The 22,194-nt window shown below is 44.6% G+C and overlaps 1 non-coding gene and 1 pseudogene across 1 annotated transcript; one reads left to right on the top strand and one right to left on the bottom strand.

Annotated features, from left to right (window-relative positions):
• Window positions 1–285: 285 nt before the first annotated feature.
• On the bottom strand, window positions 286–392 carry LOC144232063 (U6 spliceosomal RNA). Its single transcript, XR_013335303.1, has one exon. It is a non-coding gene; the product is annotated as a U6 spliceosomal RNA (small nuclear RNA).
• Window positions 393–20,407: 20,015 nt separating this feature from the next.
• On the top strand, window positions 20,408–20,504 carry LOC144232064 (U6 spliceosomal RNA; annotated as a pseudogene).
• Window positions 20,505–22,194: the final 1,690 nt, after the last annotated feature.

The raw sequence follows: 22,194 nt of genomic DNA, 5'->3' as shown, positions 1-22,194 counted from the left end.
AATAATTGAATTTAAAATGAACTAAATATGCTTATATGGTGATCAGAATCATAAAGAAAGAATGAAAAAGCTGAATTGAAGACCCTCTCATATATGGGCAAATAAGAAATCTCAATAAAGTACAACTAGACAGAGCAGCTGGAGGGGTCTGACATCAGGGAAGAATGTCCTATAACTGGATCCCCACAATGGAGTTGAAGGATAGACCTAGTTATAAACACTGGAAGGAAACTTGGCCTACCGGGCACAATGTCTTCNGTTGCCTTAGGAACTTCCACACTGTTTAAAAATATGGAACACTTCACGAATTTGCGTGTCATCCTTGAGCAGGGGCCATGCTAATCTTCTCTGTATCGTTCCAATTTTAGTATATGTGCTGCCGAAGCGAGCACCGCAATGTCTTCTTTAAAGAGTATAGTCACAGAAGATGAGGGGCACCTGGGTGGCTCAGTCGGTTAAGCACCTGACTATGGCTCAAGCCATGATCTCACGGTTGATGAGTTCAAGCCCCACATCAGGCTCTCTGCTGTTAGCTCAGAGCCTGCTTCAGATCCTCTGTCTCTCTCTTCCTCTTCCTCTTTCTCTCTCTCTCTCCCTCTATCTATTTTTTTCTCTCTCAGGAATGGTCACAGAAGATGATGCCTGGAAGGAATGAGTGGATAGATGGATGGATGGATGGATGGATGGATGGATGGATGGATGGATGGATGGATGAATGGATGGATGAGTGAGTGCACAGGTGGCTGGGTGGGTGAAAGGGTGGATAGGTGGGCATTTAGTTAGAGTCCATAAAGAAACAGCATGTTACTGATAAAGGCACCCAATTAGGGGACATGAGGGGCCCATGAGGGGACATGAGGAACACGAGAGAAACTCAGCAGCCCAAACAGACAGGAAGCACCAGCGCTATCCATCAGCAGGTGGAAGGTATTTAGGGAGAAAAAACAGGGAGGCAGAACTTCCATCCCGGAGAAACCAAAATAAACGGAAGATTGTCAACACAATAATTTGTAAGAGGCCAATGACACAAAAAGTAAACTCCCCAATGAAACAGCAACAGCACCAGACAGAAGTTCAACCGTCAGACCTCGGGCACAGAGTGATGCATTGTCTCTGGACCAATGCACAGCTTCTGGTTATCAGAATTGGACAAGGCTGTATTCGCACCAAAGGCCACTCCTGCTGAAACTGGAAACTTGTTAAGTCTCTCCTACCTGGAGATGGGATTTGTTCTAGGGCTCAGGACAGAGCTGAGACGACAGATGTGTTCAGGAAGATCCGGCCTTGGGGAGAAGAGCCAACAGAGACTGAAAATCAAACAACCTTGGAAGCAAACAGGACCCTAATGACTCCAGTAAGGAGAAAGGAGAACCGAGATCGGGTTCCAGAAAAATGCAAACGCCAAAATCTCATGGGCAATTCCAACAAGCACCACAAGCATCTGAAAACATATCGACCTGACAGACAAGTAGCTCTATGGTTGAGAAGCCTGAACCCTCATGTGGTCCCACCTCTATGTGCTCCAATTATGTCAGTAACCTAGTGATGCCAGTAACCTAATAACACAGGTGCCACCAGCCATCAACATTCCCTTACCCCCTTCCGTGCGAAGAGCCCTGTCCCAGGCCTCTGTCAGAAAAGAGAATTCCTGTGATTTAGAATAAGCTGCTGAAGGAACGCTAAGACTAAGCAAGGATTATGTGAAAGCTATCCAAGGGTTTCTCTTTCCAAAATGGAGACATAGACCATTCACTCAAGCAGAGGGATTTCTGCCATCCATTGAAAGCGATGGGAAATGGTCCACCGGGCCCGCAGGAATTCGGCTTGCTGAAATCAAGGAGCCAGAATGTACAGAAGGCATTTGCTTTTCCACTCAATAGTCCTCTAATACCTCATCCAAGTTGGCCTCCGAGCCTGGGCCCTGCTCCAGCCACAAAGACAAAGCAGAAAAGCTGAAAGTCTGCCTCGGTGCCCCAGGATGTGAGCAGTTTGCTCAGAGGGAACGGAGCCTCTCCTCCTGTTCCATCAGCCTGCAGCGTCAAGACACCTTCCGCACATCAGCATTCTAAAGGGGTCCTCTGACGCGGTGGCACTGAGGCTGAGCGGTTGTTTTGGTTTCAGTCCATTCCGTACTTTTAGCCCCCAGCATTGCCTCCAGCCACTTGCACTTGCTTAAGAGGATCATTTGCTACTGATGTTTGCTCGGAGCATCAGCAAGATGTGATGGTGCTGCCTTTGCTTAGCAAATAATCCCAGTTTCAAAGAAGGGAGACAAGCGGCCTTGCAAACCCAGAGCTGCTATGGAGAATTCCAGAAGGAAGGCTCGACTTTTCAGAACCAGGGTCTGTGGTGCCTCACTTCGTGGCTCTGCGAAGCGCCATGCAGCAGCACACTCCCCTCCCCACACACACCCCCCACCCCTCCNTCTCTGTGTTGAAAACAAAGTGAAAAAACTATCTGAATTCTGAATGTTAATAAGATAGAAGCCACTGGCCCAGAATTCAAGAAGAGGAGAGTGCCCCCTACACTTACGTATCCTCCACCCCATAGTATCCTTGGTCCCGGCTATGATGCCGAAGAGAGCGGGCCCCAGGGAGCCTCTCCTCCATTCCTGCCCTCCTGCTCTTCCACCAGGCAAGGAAGACAGGGTCTTCCTGGGCCACTGGGCCACTCATGCCTCCTTCCTGTGAAAACATGGCCCTAGAGGATCCAGATGGAGCAACTTTATTCCATTCGTCTCCACTCTCAGTCGGTGCAGTGTTCTTAGTTTAAACTGCTAACATCATTGTCTTTCTCGGCTCCATCTCCCTCTTCAAATCTCGCACTCCTCGCATTCCCAAAGGGAAAAAGTCGAATCGGTGGGGGAAGGCGCGGGCAGGACAAAGAACCTGAAGGGACAGATGAGGCTGGAGGTGAAGACCAATCCAATCGCTATTTTGTCGTGGTTAAAGCTAGCTGTATTGGGGCGCCTGGGTGGCTCGGGCAGTTAAGCGTCCGACTTCGGCTCAGGTCATGATCTCTTGGTTCATGAGTTCGAGCCCCGCGTCAGGTTTGGTGCTGACAGCTCAGAGCCTGAGCCTGCTTCCCATTCTGTGTCTCCCTCTCTCTCTCAAAAATAAATAAACATTAAAAATTTTTGAAAGAAAAAAAAAGCTGGCTGTCTTGACAAGACCTTCCATCGTCATCCTGGTAGAACGTTGAAGATCTCTCTCCTCCAGGCTATAGCTTCCTCCACTGGGAAATGGGAATGATAATGCCTATCTTTCAGGGCTACTGAGGGAATTAAATGATATGATGAGTACACAGAGCCCAGAGCACAGTAAATGTACAATACATGGCAGCAGTCACCATTGTTATTCTCCCCTGGCAGGTTGTGCACATCAGCAATTTGTATACCATTGTTATCTCTAACTGGCTACCACAACCATCCCACCTAATTCAATGTGGCCAGACAAGGCCGATGTAGCATTACTTCAATCTGGCTGCCCTCAGCTGTGGCCCTGTTTCTTATCATGGCCGGGTGGGCATGCCCCAGAGGACAAACTAAGCTTTGCCTTTGGAGAGGACTAACTTGAAGCTGAAGTGGAAATTAAATAGAAGTTCTTTTTAGAGTTCCAAACATCCCGGTATCTCTCCTCTCCATCTTATAATGCTGCCCAGTATTTGCAATTACAGGCTGGCTTCAAGGAGCAATACTGTAATTTGAAGCACAGGCTGTATCAATATTTCTGATCCACTCGAACCCATGTAAGTGTCTAAGAAGGTCCTGGACCTTGTAAGATTTACAGACCAATTTTCTCAACCAAAGTGGTTTGCATAGGCTTTGGATAAGAATCTGAAATCATGTTTCCTTATCTAAACCGGACCACTTTAAAAGAAGAAGATACAGTATCAGCTTTCTAGGGAGTGGTTTGCAGCAGCAACACAAGACCAAGGAAAACAATTATCTGGAAAATGAGTGTTACAAATCCACAGTTCCTATGCAGGAAAGACAGGAGACCACCTTTCACAGAGCTTGGGAAAGTACAACTGAAATAACTACTATGATAGAAAAATCACTAAATGAACTCAAGTGGTATTTTTTTATCTGGACCCTGGTCACTATCTCCCAGGTTATGACAGAAGACACATGATAAGAAGAGATATTGTCTACCTGAATAGTCACTCAGGGTGGTTGGAGGCCATAAATCAGCACAGGTATTAACCTCCCATTACAGTCTATAACCACTCACAACGTGGAAGTAATGGTGGCCATGCACCCATTCATCTCAGATGGAGTGGAGACACAGGGCTCCATGTAGCTATAGTAGAGGCCAGTGGTTTCTCGGGTATAATATCCCCTGTAGTCCATCTGTATTGAGTGCTCCTAGGATCAACAGGATTTTATTGGGATCCTAAAAGCATATTCTTAGAAGGAGAAGTAACCCTACACTACTTCAAATGGTTGCCATATTGAATTGGAAAAGTTAAAGTCTTGCCATGTAGAAAAAGTGAAAACAAACAATAACCTTAAATAGGAACTCGTCTTTCAATAGATCTTCAAAGTATTTCTCATCTTTCTGACCATCTGAGGTTCTGCACATCATTTTTGTCTTCAAATGAATTTTGGGCTATCATAGCATCTGTCCATAATCTCTCAGCAGTATCAAAATTAGCAAATTCCCTATTTCCCCCCCAGGAATGAATCCCTGAGACCATGTTGCAGGTAATACTAGAAAAATTGAATCCCAATATACTGGGGAGTGCTGAGTGAGGCACGCTTAAGAAAATATCTGAATTCAACTCACTGATGTTATACAAAACAAATAGACAAAAACGGAGACTGTTCTCTCACATTTGCTCCCACACAGCTTTCTTCTAGAAGGGCATTGCCCCATAATCTTTCACAGTCCTGCTACAGAAGTTTTCCTAAGGTAAGAGCTGTCCAGAGAAAAGTGATTCCATTAGCAAGACCCCCTACCACCACTTCCAAACTTCACCTGCTCTTCTCCATCCTGAAGCTTTCCTAATTTTTCTTCTTTGCATTGATCCTTCTTGGCAGCATGGGCAAGAGCTGGGAACTTGTTAGAAATGCAGACCTTCAGACCCCACCCCCAAACGACTCAACAAGAATTGGCTTTTTTATCAGGACTTCCTCATGATTTCCCTGCACACAAAACTTGGAGAAGCCTGTGTCACACTACGTTTTCCCTAATCCTACACCCACTTGGCCCTCCTGAGTTCTCTCGCTTTTTACTAGCATCACTGAAGATTATGTTAGTGATCCTGTCCTGATTTCAGTCTCAAGTATTTCCCTTGGGGCTATTTTGCCCTCTCACAGTCTATGAAGCTGTGTGTAGGAAGACATTACTTTTTTCTTTGTCTCTTGTGCTTGTCATTATCCACGCTTACCTAGCTTTGCCCTGTCTCATTCCTTATACTGGTGGCTCGATGAAAACCAATTAGCCACTTGTCTACTCTGTGCTGGAGCCTGTGTCCGGTGCTCTAGTTACAAGGGTAGGTGAGAGACAGGCCCTGTCCTACAAGAGATGTGATCCAAATGGGGAGATTAGACTCTCTCTTCTCATTCACCCCAACAGTGGGCTCTGCTGTGGGCTCTCGAAGGGCACCAAAACTTGAGAAAAGGGCTTCACCAATCAAAACACAGCAAAAATGACCCAAAAAAATGATAGCTACTTGTCAATTAGGAAAAGTGCCTAACTCTCCTTTCTGTACTTGGATTAGATGGTCAATCCCCAAAGCAAAGAGACACCAAATACCATTTTCCACCCACTACACTTTCCCGTTTCTTCTTAATAAAGCATTTGCCAATGGACACAGACCCATTTGACATCTTTATCAAAGCAACAATAGGGAATCCATCGCACACCCTAAAATCCTTGGGGTCAGATCTATCTCTTGACCTACTTTCACTCATATCACCGCACAAAGTGTGAACATATGTGGTAAAGATGGCTGCAAATTCTTTGTAACTCCCTCCATAAAAGTGTCATGTATCAACCATCCCTTGCATCTAGGCTGGCCCTGTAACTTTCTAATGAATAGACATGACACTATGCCAGTTCCAGACCTAAGCCTTGAGAAAGCCTGGGAACTTCCATCTTTGCTCTTTGGGGATCCCTGAGTCACCATGTAGGTAATCTGACTACCCTGGAGGAGAATCTCCATGAACAGGTGAGGCTCTGAGACTGTGGAGAGAGAGGAAAGCTCAGCCTTGCCAGCATCCAAGTCCAGCTGCAGATGACCCCAGTTCCATTTACCATCTGGCAATAGTCACATGAGAGACTCCAAATGACACCTGCAGTTGCTCAGCTGAGTCTGGTCAACCAACAGAACCAAATGAGACCTAATAAGCTGGGCTTTGTCTTAAGCCTCTAAATTTTGGGGGGAAGGTTGTTGTACAACAATAAATAACCAAAACAGTGTACTTCTGGTAAATCAGGAACGATCTCGGAGTCTCAAGATGCTAACCCTACCTGTTAGAAATCTACTTCGTGCGAGAGAAAATACGTAACATGCCCGCGTGACCAATCAACAGTTGGTTGATGTATCAACTGTGGTCCCGGTGCATGTGGAAAAACACGGTAATACCCAACCAAGAGAGGAAGATTGATAAAGGACAGAGAAGTCAAGGTCCACCTATACTTCCTTCAGAGGTGATAACTGAAGAAAGATAACTATAACTTTCATGTATGCCCAACCAGACTCTCAAGCAGCTGAGATAATCTGCCACCTTCCCCCCTAAACTATAAACGTTGTCACTTTCATTGATGTCTGAACTCCCAACTGCGTCATGCTTCAGAAAAGGAAAGGCTCTGCTAGAAACGGGTCAGGCTTCTTGTAGAAGTGCCATAATCTGATCAGGGATCATGCGTGAGGAATGTCTACAGATGCTTGCAGTGAAAAGGATTGGCTATGTCAGAATCAAAAAGCCCCAGCAACTGTTTCCTGATCATCAGGTGTGTTCACCCTTCAGGTCACAACCATCCACTCACTTCCTGATGCTAATGGGAAGCAATGCACTCGAAATCTGATTCACTATGCAACCATTCATCATTAGGTCTCAGAGAGCAGCCAGGGTGAGTGCAGAGCAGAGGACCACCCGAGGCTGGCCGACCTGAGATGCTGGACAAACCAGGTACAGCCAATCGGCATCCCACCATCCACAGAGTTCAACACGAAGTGGTAAAAAGAGAAAGCTCTACAAGAGGCCTGTGAGGTCCCAGCATCAATCTCACATCGGACACATGGAGAATCAGTGGCGATGGCTTAACGGAATTATTGGCTATAAAATAGTCAGCACCTAATGTATGGTTGGCAGTGCCCTGGGAAAAGACACATATAAAAACCTGCATCAAGATATAATCAGCTAAAATTAGGGGAGTAATTAAAGTAATTAGGGCATATTTATATGAAACTTAATGTTGCCATTACAAATTATGTTGAGGCAGAATATTGACAGTGTGGTAAACGCTCATGCGCCTGGTTGGCTGGCTGATCTTGGACACTCACTTATCATCCTTTGCCTCCGTTTCCTCATCTATTAAGGGAAATAACAACACCATGCTTCATTAATTTTAAGATGCATGTTTTCTCACATTTTAACATCTCTGAAAAAAAACAAACCATCATTTACAGAGACATACAACTAGTTGGTAGTGGGTTTTTTTTCTTTCTTTCTTAGTGTACATATAACGATGGTGCATCTTAAAACCCATGGTATCTTAGACTCAATGAAGAGGTAGGACCCTCCTGCGTTAGCCTATCATGAGGATTAAAAGTTAATTATGGTCAAAATGTGAAACTGCATTATGAGGGGCAAGTGCTTGAAAAAAACGTTAGTTATTGTCACTGTTACTGTCACTAACTCCCACTGTTATGGGAGCTTTTTTGCATGTAAGTACCCACCTCGACAGGACAGTCAACGGTCTTCTGGAGAGGGGTGTGCAACACCCCTGATCCCTACCTGAACAAGTGTTACCTCCTCTTCATTTGGCTGCCTGGACTTCGTATCACCTGTCCCTTCCTGTCCACAAGGGCCGGGCTTCTCAACTCTGGCTGCACAGAGGAATCAATCACCTGGGGAACTTTTGACATCACCCCCTTTACACACCTACACACACACACACACACACACACACACGCATGCGCACACACACCTTTAACTGGCCTGGGATAAGACGCTGGCATTGGGATTTTTAAAAGCTCTCTAGGTGATTCTGATGTGCACTCAAGTGGAAAACCACTGCATTAAATTACAGGGTCTTTGAGACTAAAGGCCTTTCTAGGAAGAAAACCCATGGAGCATCACCGTTAGGGTCCTGGAGTCAGCCACACATGGGTTCAAATTCCTGTTCCTCCCCCTAGGCTAGCTAAGTGACAAACTGCATACCTTCTCACAGCCTCGATTCCTTCATCTATAAATTGGGAATGATACCTACCTCACAGGGTTGTTTAAGGGGTTTGTTAAATATCGTGATATCATCTGAGCATGCACAAATGTGTATAAATAAATAAGTTGTTATTAATGTCATTTGAGCACCTACCCAGTGGAGGTGCTTAATAAATATTTGTTGGTTTGGACTTGGAGACCACAGAAAGCCCCTCTCATGAGAGAGAAGGAGGTAAGCAAAGGATGCTGGGTTAGGGCCATCTCACAACTGAACCTAGGCCTGTCTGAGCCTCACACTGTGGGCACACAGGAATAATCGCACCCCATTCACCAACAGGGTAGCATTCCTCATGATGACCAATGAGGGAAAGTCCTCTGCCCCGGAGATATCTCTACCTATTCAGTCTCCTGTGTGGGCAAATTGGCAACTGACCGGCCTTTGATCATCTAGGCCGAAGCACAAACCGAGGAATCTTTCAGAACAAGGAGGCTGAAACAAGAAAATAAACACTGAATGCAGGTCTGGGCCGTTCCTCTCCTCAGGAACAGATCCCAACCTTGAATGCTGAGCAGAGAGGAAGGCCAGGTCCCCACAGGCCTCCCATCCTGTCTGCCTGGGCCGGGAGACCACGAGCCGGGACTTGCCACACTCCACCAGTACGCTGCACTAACAAGGGTACATGAGAATTGTGCGAAAGCGGCACAGGGAAATGAAACCCAGGCCCCATTCCTCTCACTGGCATCAAATTTTTATTTCTTCACTAAACAGAAGCTCTGTGGCAGAGAAGCAAAACTGGAATGGAAATCATTTGCTGCCATCTTGTGGGTGACTTGGTATCCTTTCCCCCTGGTTTCCGAGATTAGAGGCCTGTAAAATCAGGGGGGTGGGGGGATTTTTTGATGACCAAAAACCCTCGCTCATCTCTTCAAAGGACCTGGAGAACTGCACGACTGCCTAGTCCCAACCATGCTGTGTGCCCAGAAATCGGTCTAGTTCTGGCTGGGGCCTTGGGTACCCAAAGGAAGTGTGGGTGTATCCTTAGCCTTGGAGGAAGGGGGAAGGAAGCAAAACAAAAACAAAACAAAACAAAAAGCTGTGATTTGTCATGGTGTATCATTTTCCTATGGTACCTATCTGGATCTGGGCTCTTGACCTAACCCTGGGTCAGTCAAGGGGGCTGAGGGTTGGGACAGAGACCAAGATGAGATATTCCGGGACCAATTTCTAAGGGTTACATCTTCTCTAGAGAAGCTGAGATCAATGGCTTAGGCCTGTCATGAAATCCTGAACCAGATCAACCAAACCAGGCTCCAGGGCACAGGAGGGGAGGTGAATTCACACTGTAGCCTGAGCGGGAAGCAGACGCTGTACCCCACTCCCCTACCCCGTCCCTCATCCCCCTCGCAGCCTAAGTCCCACCCCTAGTGGGCCAAACAAGACGTTAGGCCTTCAGGAGCCAAAAGGATTTTTTTGTTTTGTTTTTAGGAATGTTGAAAGATATCTTCCCTAGCTTGGAATATATCCAAAATGTGTGTTGAAGTCACAGCCTCTCTGGAGACCATCCTGTGCTAATGAAAGATTTACGATTTCCCTGTTAGCCACCACGTAATTTGCAGCTTACCTAGTGACAGATAAATGAACCAGAATGGCGTTTTTTAATTATTACATTCTTAATATATACATGAAATTTCAGAAATCTCGCAGAAATGCAACACCATATTCTAACAATCTAAGGAAAAAAGGGGACCTTAATAAAACAGTATTTATGGGTATCTGGCTGGCTCGGTGAGTAGCACTTGCAATTCTTGATCTCAGGGTCATGAGTTCAAGTCTCATGTTGGACATGGAGCTTACTTTTAAGAAAATAACATAAGATTTAACAGCATTTTATTTACCTTTATCTTTTCATTGATATGTCACAATACAATGGTTATTAACACTATTACTGGAGCATTCCTTCTGATCCCAGGAGTATACACTTTAGAAGAGCCTATTTTTTGAGCATCCTCCAACCCAAAATCATCATTGTTTTCATTCTAAGGCTAGTTGATGCAAAAATCAATGAATTTAGGGGCGCCTGGGTGGCTGAGTCGGTTAAGCGTCCGACTTTCGCTTAGGTCATGATCTCGCGGTTCGTGGGTTTGAGCCCCGCGTCGGGCTCTGTGCTGACTGCCAGCTCAGAGCCTGGAGCCTGTTTCAGTCTGTGACTCCCTCTCTCTCTGACCCTCCCCTGCTCACACTGTCTCTCTCTCTCTCTCTCCTAGAAATAAATAAAACATAAAAAAAATCAATGAATTTATTTTTTCTGTAATTGACTGACTGTCTTAGAATTGCATAAATATAACTTCATAGTAATAATTCCTCCATTGAGGAATCATTCAACACATATCTAATTGTATCACACACCAACTTAGAACCTCTTATGGCCCCACATGTTCTAAGGTGGCACTGTCCAATTTGAGAGCCACTAGGTGTGTGTCTATTTAAATTTACATTTTAATTCAATAAAATCAAAATCCCTCCATTGCGCTGGTCACATTTCAAGTGCTCAGTAACTAAAAAGAAAAAAAATCAAACGCCCAGTAGCTACATATGGCTACCATATTGGACAGCACAAATATCAAACATGTTGAAGACCACAGAAAGCGATCAGCATTTGTGAACAGCATTTGTCTATAGGATGGCTTAAAACTTTCAGCAAAGCAAATGAGGCTCTTAACACTGGTGCTATCCTCCCTCCTCCTCTCCTCTCTGGCCTCTCTCTCCAGACTTCCCCACTACATAGTCCCCTAACCCACCACTTATGCTGTTCTCTCTGGGATGTCTCCTCTGTACTTCCCACCTCCACTGTGCAGTGAAATACTACGTATCCTTTAAGACTCAGGTTAATTATCAGCTCCTCCCTGCAGTTTCCCATGATCCACTTTCCCTCTCCCCACAACCATAAAGCTAATTGGCCTTTTGTGAGTAATTCTGTAACCATTTAATATATATTTTTAAAATTTTTTAAATGTTTATTTTTGAAGAAGAGCGAGAGAGAGAGAGAAACAGAGCATGAGTAGTGGAGAGGAAGAGAGAGAGGGAGACACAGAATCCAAAGCAGGCTCCAGGCTCTGAGCTGTTAGCACAGAGCCCAACGTGGGGCTCAAACTCATGAACTGTGAGATCATGACCTGAGCCAAAGTCGGACGCTTACTGACTGAGCCACCCAGGCGCCCCTTAATATTTTTATAAAATATTTGTCACTTGTTAATCGTTCTCAGTAATATATTTTACTGATCTCTACTATGTTTAATTATAAAATATTTTCTTATCTAATAATAATTTTATCTTTAGAAGTTTTATGAAATAACTCTTTTAAACACTAAATGTATACTTTGATCCCACCCTAGTTTGAAATACAGTTCTCAAAAAACACCCTTGTATCTCCAGGTGATATGAAAGAATGAGGAATGAACTAGGGAACAGAAAACCTAAATCAAATCCTCAGGAGAAGCCCTAACTATCTGCGTGATCTTAGACAAGGCACCTAACCTCTCAGTTCTCTCATTTATCAAAAGCAGATTTGGGCCTGCTGATCTCTGAGAACTCTCTGAGTCCTTCCAGAACTTGTGTCTAAGGAGGGAGCCAATAGGAAAATGGTGGACAACACAGGGCAGTGAAATTGGGGAGCAGGGGAGGGGGAGGCAGAACTTCCCACTCTTCATTATGAAGCCTTGGGAAACTAAATCTAAATTTCTGCCTATGTTTCACACATCCATGCCAAGCTCAATAGCTCCAAGGACTACTGCCTCATTCATGCCACCAGAGCCACCACATTCTCAGAGCCATGTCAAGAGTCATCACCTGATAGCAATCTACCTACAGCTGGGCTCTCAGACGTGCTGTGTCTGTGATTCACTTTCGAATACTAGCAGTATTGGGGATACTTAAAGGTACTAGAGGACTCAATATAACACTAAACAAGTCAGACGTCTCTAGTCCCCCAAGTCAATACATGGCAGTCTCCTGAGACGTTCAGGCCTCAGCTCAATTGTCATCTTCTTAGAACGGCTTTCCCTGACCATGCCCCAGGCCAGTCAGTCCCCCAAACACTACCCCATTTTGTGTTCTCTGTGACACGTACCGTTATCTTGTTTCCTTGTCCATCATGGGCCCATACACACACTAAATCATAAGCCCCACCAGAGCACGACTGTATCTGCCTTATTCACCATGGTTTCCCAAACCCCTGTAATAATGACTCACACGTGGTAAACACATAGTATTTTATGACTGTGTGCTGAGCGGATGAGGTCAGCAAAATTACGGCAGAATCACCCCTACAGCTACATTTGGTAGTATCTTTAAACCTGCCACTCTTCCCATGTTTGCTCTTCAGCACTGCAGAGAGGTCTGCGAAAATCTTTTTACTGTCCTGCCCTTGCTGTGTTATACACTAATGGAGCCCCATTCTCATATGATCCGGTGAGCACACTCCCTTCCTCCGGCACTCTCTTTATACTTTGCCCTGCCCTTAGTAGGCCTCAGTGGGGCTTACCAGCTTATACTATTCCCTCTTTGCTCGGAAGTCCAGGGCACAGGAGCTGGGTCCTGATGGCTCCATGCATATGGAATGAAGCTGTGTACCTCTGACTACATGACTCAGAGCATAGTTTGTCAACCAAGAGTGGGGAGACCAGGGGCCAAGCCAGCTCCAGGGACCTCAGTCGCACCCACGTGGGATCAAGAAGATATTTTTCATGAAGACTTTTGAAAGACAGGATGAAAAAACCCAGAGACAAGGAGTCACCGATCTCTAGAAGACATCATGAACACTTACCTGTAGAATTGCCCAGTCTGAGATTTGGTTGCCCCATTCTCCCTTTAGCTCTGTGAGATATAAGGGTTTTTCTAGTTGATTTCTAATGCTTATAATCAAATGAACCGTAACTGATACAGGCAAAGGAGTACTCCATTCCACTCTGTATCAGGTGACTCTGTCACTACATCCTATCTGGCAGACAGCACTGTAGTTAGAAATAAATTAATTGTAATTAAAAATAAATTTACACCTTAACTGAAGTGGGCTGGTCAGCAGCAGGAGGCTGCCGGTGCACTGTAAATGTGGGGATGTGGATGAAGGCTACCAATCCAGAAAGAACCCAGGTTGCTGGGGAAAACTGTACAAAACCAAAGTGATCAAGTTTGATGGCAATAGTGATTAATCATCTACGTAATCAGATATGAAGAGCTGGAAAGATCTGGCTTGTTGGCAGCAGAAATGGAGAAGACATGAGGGTTTCAGCTGAGTCTAATCTCCCAATAAGCGAACATGAGGAGCACTGATAAACCGATCAAATTCCCAGATCTTTATAGGTAATAATGACACTGCAGTCTGTGCAGATTAAATATTATCTGAAGTATTGTGTCTAAATCTGTTGCCATTCTCAAAGGATGACATTGACCAGAGATCACCAACGGGAGGGCTCTAAAGTGGCAAGAGATGCCTAAACCATGCGACATGAGAAACCATTAACAGAATCGGGGATGTTTGGTTTATAAAAGAAAAGGCTTAAGAAAGTTCAGGTGCTTCATCACATATTTAAAGAGCAAGCACAGGAAAGAAAACCTTCATTGAAACTCAACAGATATAAGTAGGAGCAGTGGAAGAAAATTGAAGGGAGGCAGAATTTAACCTAAAGAATAGCTTTCTATCAGAATGTTCCAACAATAGAGTAACACACCTAACCAAGAAGCAGGCTACCCTCCCCAGAAATATTCTCAAACAGGCTGTTTCCAGATATTTTAGAAAGTGCTCCTGCGTTGGATGGATGAGTGGCACAGATGACATCCCAGTCCCTTTCAATACTAAAATGTGATGCTTCCCAGGCAGATCCTATCACTCACTGTCTGGGTGACTTGAGTGAGTAAGTTAATTCGTCTTGGGCTTTTCAGCCTCATATATAAGAAAGAGACTAAATTAGATGGTCTCAAGTTCCCTCCAATTGCAAAACCCTATAACTTACAACAAAGAGGGAATAGGATGGCTGAGGAGGGAAGGTAAGCTCACAGAGTAGGAAACATGAGGGAGAGGAGAAAGGAGGCTGCCCTGAGAGGAGAGAGGACGGGCTGGTGTTTATAACAGGAGAGAAAAGAAGGAATCAAAAAGAGGAAAGAGAAGGATGAAAAGAAAATGGAGACATTCTGCCTTTCCCCAGCCCCTCCTAGGTCTATTTAATAGCCCCATCTCCACCTTCTCCATTGTTCAGCTATTTTGATAAATTTCAGCTGGCGTTAACATAAAGCATGTGGTTAACACCATAGTTTTAACTTCCAATTCAATTTTATTACTGAAAGCGTCTTTTTTTTCCAAACAAGGATTTCTCTGAGGCCCACTGCATTTTTCTTCTATATTCATCACATATTAAAGGTTTCCAAGAGCTCCTAAATTTCCCATTTATGCTGATGCTCCCATTTGGTATGCTGAGGGTACTTCATCGCCATTCGTTATGAATGAGCTACAACAGTATTGCAACAGCGCTCAGCAAACAGCTCCTGACTTTCAGGTGTCATTACATGCAAGTTAAACTAAATGGATGAATTTTTAGCAGGAATAATGTAGTTCATGTTGACATTATTCACAGCTTTCCCAAGAAGACAGGTATTAATCAGACAACACTCGTGTAGGTCTCAGTATATAAATATTTGGGCATCTGGCTAAACAGTGCCCTAACCTTTAAAAGGCATATAGACCTTATGCTTTAAATAGGATCATCAGTATAAAGGGCAATTTAGGACAAATAAAAGGAAGAATTTCTTTGCACAGGAGTATGGATGTATATGGAACCCATTATCTCAAGAGTTTAAACAGCATACAAATAAAAATAAGTCCCCAAGAAGGATCTCGATAACTCAGGAATCACAAAGTTCTGTGAATTCTTCCTTCAAAATCATTCATGCATCTGTCTCTTCCCCTCTACGTCCACTGTCTTTACCTTAGACAACATGCATTTGCCAAGGCCTAGGGGAAGATTTTTAAAATGTGAAGTTTATAATCTAGAATGTAGGATGTGGTATACAACAAGAGACAAATACAAAAGCATATAGGCCCATGCTAGGTGTGCTCAATGAACCGATAAACAGTGATTACTTCAGAGATTAAAAAGAATGGATCATGTCTCAAAGCAGGAAGACTTCCTGGAGAAGGACGAATTTGATACGGCCATAATGCATAGAATGGAAACAGATAAGCCATTAGGATGAAAACTCTATAAACCAAGACATAAAGGTAGCCAAAGATATGACACAATTTTGAATAATGCAGCTTTTTGGGTGGAGGATAAAGTTCACAATGAAAAAGCTTCACGTAGGGAAGCATGAGAATAATAATTTAGGAACCAGGTATCAGATGCCCTTGACAATCAAGTTACAGAGTTGAGATTACTCTGCAGGGAGTAAGGAATCCTTAAAGCAAGAAGGTCTGACAAGAAACAATAGGGACCCAAGTTGAGAGCAACAATGTGAATAAAAAGGAAGGGACACTCTATTCTATAAGACGCTCTATTCTTCCCTTCTCATGCCCAATGCTGCGGGATTAATCGCCCTTTATCATCTTGCTGATCTTCCACTTGAAAGTCTCCGTTGCGTCGCACAGGAAGTCCAAACTCCTCGTTTTTGCATCCGCCATGCTATAGTGTCTTTCACAGACCTGCCACTCACAGCAGGACCCCTCCACCACAGTCAGCTAGTCAGGGGCACAACGATAGCACCCAGCACACAGCACCCAGACTTTAAAAGCATCGATTTCTATTTTGATAAGTCTTGGCTTAACCCTAATCTAATACATAGGCATAATTAAAACACAAATCATTACAACTTCCCTGAATCACAATTTGGGAATAAACCTCTATGAACAATGTATCCTTCATTTGTGGCTTTAGATGAGAAATTTTAATAACTAATCTCTCCCATCAAATTCCACCAGCTTTCCATAAGGCCAAGGACTCCTACTAGTCGATCTTCATCCAGGCCCCTTGACAGTCCCCTTTGCCCACTTGCCAGATATCTTTTCACATATAGTTTATATTCCCATACATATTTAGCCCCTCCAAATCACTAGCACAGAACAAAGCACAAGGTGAGCAATAGATACCCATTGATTAATTGATTATATGATTAATTTTTATATATGGATGTTAATTTCATTCTAGGTTACTGAAAGAAAAGGACATTTGGAAATATTCCTCCATACCAAGGGGATAGATAGCTTCAGAGTACCTCAGGATCTGAGGGCAAGATCAACCAGTTCATGGGGCTAACAGAGAATGTTTCATTCTCTTATTTTGCAATGATAAAGGAAGAAATAGGAGCCCGAGAGAAGGAACAGGAAAGGCGCAGTTGCTTGGAGCAGAGCCATTGTGATAAGAGCCTCCCACAGCTAGCCTGAGGAGAGACCCCGAAGTCCTGCTCATTTAGGTGAGGACATCAGTAGCTCTCCACAGACTTATGACCGTCAAGCCCACATAAAAATCTTTTTGATTCTCTTTCACATGTTTATGTTTTTTTTTTTTACAGGACGTAAAATTGGGTGTGTACCCTCACTTTCTACTGAGGCCTCAGGACAATAGGTTCCAACTAATCCCACTCTGCAGTGGAGTCTCAAACCACCTAAGCAGGTCTAGCAGAGGTGGGGGAAGGGTGGGAGTAGTTTCCAATCCTCTGAAGCTTACTGAATGGGGTCTGGTGGAGAGCTCAACATTTTAGTGGAGAGGTCTACATTTTAACGTAAAGAGAGACAGAGGTAATGGCACCATCTTAAAGGCGTTTTGCTCAAGACACCTTTGGAAAAGTGATAGAGTTCCAACTAAGGGGAAATGAATTTGCTTGTCATGGGAACTGCCAGTTGAAAGATTCCCAGTACGAGGGAGGTCTCCAAAATTTCTAGGAAAGTGCTCACCACAGAGTCATCTTTAAACATCTACATCGGGGTGGGGCGGGGGCGGAGGGGGCGGCGCCCTGGGTGGCTCAGTAGGTTCAGCATCCGACTTCGACTCAGGTCATGATCTCACAGTTTGTGGGTTCGAGCCCCGCGTCGGGCTCTGTGCTGACAGCTAGCTCAGAGTCTGGAGCCTGTTTAGATTCTGTCTCCCTCTCTCTCTGACCCTCCCCCGCTGTCTCTGTCTCTCAGAAATAAATAAAACATTAAAAAAAAATTTTAAACATAAACATCTACATTGGGGCGCCTAGGTAGCTCAGTCAGTTAAGCATCTGACTTCGGCTCAGGTCGTGACCTTGCAGTCTATGAGTTCAAACCCTGCATCGGGCTCTGTGCTGACAGCTCAGAGCCTGGAGTCTGCTTCAGATTCTGTGTCTCCCTTTTTCTCTGCCCCTCCCCTGCTCATGCTCGCTCGCTCTCTCTCTCTCTCTCTCTCTCTCACTTTCTCAAAAATAAATATTTAAAAAATTAAACATCTACAGATATCTGCAACCATTTTGGTGGCAGTCAAGTTAGACATGTTTTCCTCTGCTCTAATCCTGGAATAGTCAGAAGTTGCAGCTAGCCAATGCACATGTGGGGTGGGAAAAGGGTCAGGAGGTAGAGGTCAACAGAAGACACAAAATAAAAGTACCATGCTCTCTTCTGGTGGAGATTCAAACAAAGCAAGGGAGCAGCTTTAGTGCTGAATGCAATTCAGAGTTTCGATTATTACACGACTACCCATATGCTTCACAGAACTGCACCTGCTTTGAGAGACTAAAGAGATCCCCAACTTTTCACCATCTAAGAGTAAGCAGATAAACAATGAGGCTTGCCTATAATTTCATCCAATATTAGGGGGGAAACTAGCCCTACCATGGCTAACTTTGCAGGGCCAGTTAAAAAAAAATCCAATAATAATAAGTTGCTTTATAATTGTACCTGACATGTCTGTTTTTAAAGTATTGGTTGCATATGTATAAGACCATCTATAGGAAAGAGAGCTAACAACAATAGCTATTCAGTACAATGAATTCAAATTCCTCATATCAGGGAAGACTTGAAGCAGGAGGAGGAAAAAGTAAAGAAGAACCTTTATCTCCTACCTACCAAGGATTTCTCCCTCTATTTTTGAGTGCAGAGATCAGGCTAAATCCATGCATGCTAATACTTGAGCAAAGAAAGCATCACTAACATCAGTCTGCTTCCTATAGGATGCAAAAACCTATATAGCTAAAAGGAATACACTTCCAAGACCCCATAAGAAAGCCAGTTTTAATGGATGTTGTCTCGTTAATAAATTAAATACATTATAATACATAGAAACAGTATAAGACAAAGAAGAAGTGAATGTACCTCATACTTGAGGCTCCAACAAAAGATTTTATTGGGCAGCGTAAGACTGCAAGTGTGGAGAAAAACGCAAGATTTGGGATTCAGATCCATGGCCTATGTGTGTCAAGGAAATGGGAGCTATTTGAATTACGGGGCTATAATTCCATCGAGAGATCTGAGGACTGCATAAACCACTTGAGCCTACAAAAAGTACTACCCCATATTTCAGTCACCTGTGGTTTGTTCTGTGAGGAATTTACTGGCTGCCTCTGCACAGTATGTCATGTCAAACTTCAAACTTTGGATATTTCTTTGCAATTTGATTTGTCCTTTACCTGAGGAGGTGTCCGTTCCTGTAACCAATCTTTATTGAGCATTTACTATGTGTATCATGCTGTGGAAGAGTTGGATCATGTGGTACCCTTTGGGCCTCCACCTACTGCAAACCCTACACCCTTAAAGTTACCCAACACCAGAAACTGGACACCCTACAACCAGCTAGAGAGCCCTGCCTGGGGAATAAATACCCAACAACAGCAAGTAAAGCAAATGTTTGGTAAGGATGCAACCACAAGCATTTGTGGATGGTGTTCCATCCTAAGAGTTTCCCAAAGCTAATATGCACTCCTAGGAGAAGCTTCTGCACAGGGACTTGCAAAAGCTGCTTTTAAGGAGAAAGGGTTGACCTAGCTGATGCTAAGACATAGGGCACATACACCGAGTCAGCCCACACCACCTGCCTCAACGCGCCTGGTGTAATACCCTGTCCTTCCCTACCACAGATGTGCTCCATGTCTGTTTTAACCCTTTAAAGACACCTCTTTGCCTCCTTTGCCCCTTCAGTGCCAATGTTATTTACCTAAGATGCTAACAGTGGAGAGAGGGTCCTTGACAGCGGGGGTTGTCTCAGAAAGATGAGGATCCAGCTTTACTGGTACTCCTCACACTTATTACAACTCAGATCACGTGGTCTCTGGACCACCATTTTTAAACGTCCAGACTCATGAAAGTCTTTTTAGCCAAAGAAAGACACGTTTCCTCCTTCCTACGCTGTAAAGAGGGCACATCTGGACTTGTCATGACTTGGAAAAGTAAGTTACCTTCAGGACTGGGAGAGCAGGGGAACAGTAGAGAGAGGCACGGTGGGCTCCCTCTCTTGCATTCCTGGGCTGGAAGGACTCTCCCCACCATGGGGTCCAAGCCGTCTTGTTTGTCTCTCTCTTGTGGTATTTGTTAGCCTTTCTCTTTTAGCAGAGTTTTTATGTGTTCATGTCTCACCTACCACTAAGGGTAGTGTCAGTGTCTGATTTATCATTCTATCCCCCACCATGTCAAAGAGATGAAAAAGAACACCTTTCTCCTTGGCTGTCTCTCCTTAGGGAAAGTCCGTTGAAATGAAGGCACTCAGCAGAGAAAACAGAAAAGAATCAACTACAGCCAACCATTTATTATCAATGTAAATAGAAAAAAAAAATGCCAGTAATTTTTTTTTTTAACACAGCATCATTCCTTCAGTGGTAGAATGACGGGTAAAACAAAGTGGCAATTTCATATCTCAGTAGATCTGGAGTTTGGTGTGTGAAGATGGGAAGAGCAGTGGCCAGAAATACGGCAGGTGAGGGAGGCAACTTCCAGGTTACGGGGAGCCTTTTGTGCCTGTACTTTGTACCGAAAGCTACAGAAGCAACTTGGACAGTTTCCTTCTCTGAGTAGCTTGGCAGCGCTCGCTTCAGCAGCACACATATTCAAGTGGAAGGATACAGAGAAGACTAGCATGGCCCCTGCGCAAGGATGATACCCAAATTCTTGAATTGCTTGGCAGCACGGTGGAGAATGGGTGTGAGGGAAGCAGACCAGAAGGAGGGAACTGCAGCCCCGGAAGTTCAGGCTGAGCGGAGAGGGAGATGCATTCGAACTGTTTTGAGGAAGCAGAAGCCACAGGACTGGGTGGCTACAGGGGTCTTGCTTAGACGTTCCGTGGCTTTGAAACACTGAGAACCGGTAGACTGGAGGAAAGGGGATTATCATCTCACATCCAGACACGTGGAGACATCCACAGGCAGTGTCCCATGGATATATATATATATATGTGGCTCTGGAGAATAAGGAGCAAGGTCTAGGGTTAGAGACGGAGACGTGTGCAGCATCCGCTTATAGACAGTGGAAAATAATGTACGTGGTGAGCTCCTCTGGACAGCAGGAGGTGAGAACCCTAAGAATCCTGCCACTTCGGTGTGTTTTCTCCTTCTTTTTCCCCAGGAATTTCCCCAGGAATTCCCTAAGGTGTCAATGGAATGAAGCATGTGGGGTCTCAACGGCCATGACCATCAGAAGCAAAGTGAATTGACCGAGGAAACCTTGTCCATTTGTGTGGGACGGCAAACCTCACACGGCTGGCTGAGAATGATTCAGCAGAAGCAAATTAAGTAAAGTCATTTCCGGTTCAACACAAGCACCCTCCGTCCTCACAGCCTTCTACTCAAGAGGTCCAAATGCTAGAATGGTGTAGAGCTAGCAGTGCACAGTGGTGTCAAAGCTAGGCTCTTAAACACCGACACTGCACTTGAACCCCAGCTCTGCTGTTCACTTGGCAGAGATCCGGGGCAAAGTTACTTAAACCTCTCTTCGCTTCAGTTCCTCATCTATAAACTACAGATGATGATGGTGATGCTGAGGAGGAAGGGGGTGGTGACAACACGGTAGGGGTGGTGGTAATTATGATGGCGGCAGTGGTGAGTGATAGTACCCATCTCACTGGGCCGTTGTAAAGGTTAAATGAGTTCCTGTATGTAGGTTGCCAAGAACACAGTGCGAGGCACACAGTAAGTGATGAGTAAATGTTAGCTACTACTAGCTGATTTGGTCAATAAATTCCTCTTTCCAATACTATGAGAATCAACAAAGCAGGAGGTGGAATCGGTGTTTATTGGTATTGAGTGGTATTCAGCCATCGGGAACAGTGAAAGGAGGTTTGAGCCAGCAGGGACCTTGAAGAGCAAACTGCAAGACCCCTCATCTTATATACAAGGACTCCAGGGGGCATGGTCAGGGAGCTACTGAGAGAGTATCCTAAAGACAGTGAAACATACAAATGCAGGGTGCTAAAGACTTTTTTTCAAGTTTACTTATTTATTCTGAGAGAGAAACAGAGCACCAAGCAGGAGAGGGGCAGAGACGGGGCAGGGGTGTGAGTGGAGAGACAGAATCCCAGGCAGGCCCCATGCTGTCAGCTCAAAGCCGGAGGCAGGCTCAAACTCACGAACCGTGAGATCATGACCTAAGCCCAAATCAAGAGGCGACGCTTAACTGACTGAGGCTTCCTGGCGCCCAAGGTACTAAAGATTTTTCCTCTCTCTCCAGCCCATTTGTTTCTACTTTCACCCACATCACATCTCTAGCCCTGCGCCTCCTACTGGTTCATGTTCAGTGCGGCTACAACCAAAACCAAACACCACTTCCCCCCTTTCCCCTCCCCCCACCAGTGCCCCTTTCCCCCGTTTCCTACAC

This window comes from Crocuta crocuta, unplaced genomic scaffold (genome assembly GCF_008692635.1).
Source record: "Crocuta crocuta isolate KB4526 unplaced genomic scaffold, BGI_CrCroc_1.0 scaffold194, whole genome shotgun sequence".
NCBI classification, from domain to species: Eukaryota; Metazoa; Chordata; class Mammalia; order Carnivora; family Hyaenidae; genus Crocuta; species Crocuta crocuta.
The sequence above is the reverse complement of the archived record's forward strand: the minus strand, read 5'-3'. Positions and strand labels throughout refer to the sequence as shown.